Genomic DNA, 4547 nt, shown 5'->3' with positions numbered 1-4547 from the left:
TGTTCATTTATCTATTTACAAAGACTTTCACTTCCAGTAATGGAGGACAGAAGAAAATAAAATACCTGGAAGAATAATTCTAACTGAAGAACTTTCTATACGTACCTTATATAGGCCTTTTCTGGCTAACGTCTGTGGGAAAACAGAAGTTGAGAGAGGTGTGGTTGGTGTTTGGAGCTGCTCTTTCTTAGGGGCAGTTGTGGATGTGGAAGATTTATCTGTGAGTCTGAGTAGCACTTTTGATCGCTGTAATGGAAAAGGAGGAGGGGCAGGAATACATGTTGGGTGCAGAGTCATAGCTGGGAAAGTGACAGGAGAACCAGGAGGCCACAGCATGAAACCCAGGATTATGGTGACTGCTTGACAGTGAGGTTTGATCAAAACAGAAAAGATTTCCACCTTCCTCCTCCCCCTACCTCCCCTTCACCACTGCCCAGCCTCTCCCCACCAGGCTACGGAGAGTTGAGTAATGTATAGCAGTGCAATACTGCTGAATTTCAACAAAAGTTATGATGCATACTAAAAAGTAACAAAGCAGATCAAAAGGACAAAGCAATTTTCAGAATCACAGGTGTATGAAATATCAGACAAAGTTGTAAGTGATTATGATTAATATGCTAAAGGTTTTAATGTTAAAAATGTAGAAAAAATGTAGGAGAAACAGTATTAAGATTTGAGATAATATTTCTATATCTTTTTTTTTTTGCTGTACATGGGCTTCTCATTGTCGTGGCCTCTCCCGTTGCAGAGCACAGGCTCCGGACGCGCAGGCTCAGCGGCCATGGATCACAGGTCCAGCCGCTCCGCGGCATGTGGGATCTTCCCGGACCGGAGCACGAACCCGTGTCCCCTGCATCGGCAGGCGGACTCTCAACCACTGCGCCACCAGGGAAGCCCTCTATATCTTCTTTATAGTCAGTACTCTCTCAATCAATATTCTTTCAAATGTATCTATATAACCCATTAATCAAAGACATGATAAAATAAGTCATAATTGAGCAACATATACCTTAGGAGAAAAAAGGAGAGTAAACTGTGATTTTATGTGACCTTAAGAAGGTAACATTGCTTCTTTCCTAGAAATATTTTAATGTCTTATTCTCATGTATTTTTAAAAATTTATTTGGAAATAATTTTAGATTTACAGAAACTCTCATATATAATACTAAGTATTCCCATATACCCTTCAATCAGCTTCTCCTAATCTTAAAATCTTACATAGGGCTTCCCTGGTGGCGCAGTGATTGAGAGTCTGCCTGCCAATGAAGGGGACACGGGTTCGTGCCCCAGTCCAGGGAGATCCCACATGCCGCGGAGCGGCTGGGCCCGTGAGCCATGGCCGCTGAGCCTGCGCTTCCAGTGCTCCACAACAGGAGAGGCCACAACAGTGAGAGGCCTGCATATTGCAAAAAAAAAAAAAAAAAAAAATCTTACATAACCATGGTATATTTATCAAAACAAAGACATTAATTTGATATAATACTAACTAAACTACAGATTTTGATTTGATTTTCCAACTAAATGTCCTTTTTCTGTTCCAGGACACAATCCGTGGTGTCATGTTGCTTTCAATCATGTCTCTTTGATCTCTAATCTCTGACAGTTCTCAGGCTTTCCTTGTTCACCAGGACTTTGATACTTTTAAAGAGTACTAGTTAGTCTTTTTGTAGGCTGTCCCTCTATTTTGGTTTCCCTAATGTTGTCACATGGTTAGCAAATGTAATTTTAAAGATAAGTTTTTAAATACGCCTTCTGCTTTCTTACTAATTTATCCATTGATTTTCCTTTCATATAAATGTTCTACATTCAGAGCTACCACTTGTTTGTGCAGACCCTGCACTGAGCAGTACTGGGCGGGGGGCGCTCCATATCCATTACAGTGCTTATTTATTTATTCACACAGTCCCAAGACTATAAAAATAGTTGTATTCTGTAAATACTGTGAAAGTGTAATTTATTTTAATTATTAATCAACCTGAGGGAAATTCACACGTGCAAGTGTACATGTTTTAACAAACTACTTGTTTCTATGGCAACGGTATATTTAATAATTTTTTTAAGAAAACCTCAGAATATGGCTGCACCCTGGAACAGCCTCTTGTCCCAACAGCACAGCTATCCAGATCAAAAGATAAAAGAATGCAATCCCAAAATTCAATCTTAATTTCCCTCAATTTCCTTTACCTTTCCAGAGCTTCACTGCAGCAATTTCTAGCCCTACCAATATTTCTATTTTATATCTTTTTTTCTCTAGCTAATTCTGTTCTCTTACTTTACAAATTATACAGTGAGGAAATATTTTCTTAATTGTCTCACTTGCTAAAATTGAAAATCTCAAGGCTGTGGTAAGGATATATAGAAAGTAATTTTCAAAAAAAATAGGACATAAAAGAAATTCAGATTTTGGGAAGGATTTAAAAGAACTCATAGGTTCCCCAGAAATCTCTCAGACAGTGAATTCCATGGTAAAATGCATTAAGAAAAAATGATTATGTACTTTCCATCTTTGGGGCCATATGCATTAAAATGCTAAACAGATTATGACATAAGTTTCAATGAAGTCTTCCTATCCTTCCTCTTTTATCAGTGGGAACTTGCTTTAATAAATTTTAGATGCCTGTCTTAGCATTAAAATTCTTCAAGAATATAACATTATAAAATTATCTACCTTTTTCTACTCTAATATTCTATTATTAGATGAAATTGTGTAAGTTGCTAAATGACAGCTTAATTGAAAAAGTGGTTTTAAAAAAGGCTACTTAAACACATTCATTATTATATCTATGGGTGAGTAAAATATTATACACATATTAAAAATCTTTGCAAAATTTTAAATAAATATTATGCATATTGGCTTCCCTAAGCAACAAAATACAATTTGTTTTCATTTCTTTTCCTAAAGCATGGAGAGTCAAGAGAATAATTAGATTCTTCCTGGAATTGAATTCTATAATACATGTGAAATAGAGTACTACAATAGAAATTACCTGACTTTGTCTTCATTATAATAGCAATTACTTCTACTCACTACCAATCTGAACATTTTATTTTCAATATTTCTGATATTATTGATACCTTCTCCGTACACAAATCTTCTAAAATTTGTTTGCATTTAGTCAGCCGTTTATATATCTTCTCAATGTAAAATTTAAATCCTTAATCCTTATGTAATCACTAACACAATCTTGGAATTTATGGTCCGCTTTTTCAAGTTACATGATATTATTACTTTGACCATTTAAAATTATTTCTAGATCCAGAGTCCTGATCAAATGAGAAAGTTCCTAAAATAGACACACCCTGATCAGTGGTTTATTTTAAAAAAGTTATCTTGCAAGAGATTAGTATTGCTGCATGCTCAGGCAAAATTATGAAGCACAGCAATTTATTTTTAACTTGATCTTTCCTCTCTTTCTGTATTCTTCTTAATTACCACTCTGTCCTGGGCCTAGTGTCCATATGTTTTTATTTCACAAACTATATCTGTCCAATTTCAATAATTATCATCTTAAATTACTCTTTCTTGCCACACATTAAACCCTGGAAACTCTGACCCACCCTAGATGCTTTCCCAGCTGCTCAAATTATCTCTCAGACCATACTCAACGTACTTCTCAATTCTGTGTGTTTTTCATCGAAACTTTACAAAAATCAGATTTTAACTCTCTAAAAGAAGAATTCACAAATTCTCCTAATGGGAAAATATTTGGGACCAAATATATTTTCAGATGATTCTTATATTAAATATCATTCAGAAATGCCTGTAATCAGAGATAAAGTGGTAAGATAATAGGTCTTGCAGTCTATGATTTTAGCAGAAGAGCTTTAAAAATATTTATTATATATAATTTTCTGTTCAATTTATACACTAAGTAAACTATTAAAAATGAAGTTTTTTTCCTGTGCTAATTTAACACTTCTCCAGAATAACTTTAACTCTTGTATTGTCTTCTTGTATTTATATTATGAATTCATTTAATTTCATTCACCTCATTCATTATAGCAGTTTCTATTTTATAGATCTTAAAACATATATCAAAGAGCCAAATTATGATGTTGCAATGCTTTACTTCATAGTTCCTTCTGTTCATGCTATGGATTCAGTTAATTAGAATTTTTGTAGTGCAATTACCAGTTGAGGATGAAATTTATTTTACTTAATTATTTTCCTTGATGAGAAGTGCAAACATTTTTTGATATTTCAGAAGCTACATTTTTATCTGGAAAGAACACTAAAACAATGTAAATAAACCTACTCTACTAGTTTGGAAAAGAAAAACCTAAATATAGTGAATCAAAATAAACCTTTTTTGTAAATGAAAGTATACAAACGTCAAATAGAAAGATGGGAAAATGAGTAATAGTTTACAACTCTGAAAGATTTTATGTCCAAAGGAAGAAAAATTTTGAAGTTGTTTTAGATTTCAATTAAAAGGTGAACTTTGGAAAAGAAAAATCACTGGATGTATGTATTCTTTTAAAATTGCATAGCAGGTTATTTATTTATATGTGTGTGTATGTTCACCTAATTTTTATTAATGTACAAG

Source organism: Orcinus orca, chromosome 2 (assembly GCF_937001465.1).
Source record: "Orcinus orca chromosome 2, mOrcOrc1.1, whole genome shotgun sequence".
Lineage (NCBI taxonomy): Eukaryota > Metazoa > Chordata > Mammalia > Artiodactyla > Delphinidae > Orcinus > Orcinus orca.
The sequence above is the reverse complement of the archived record's forward strand: the minus strand, read 5'-3'. Positions refer to the sequence as shown.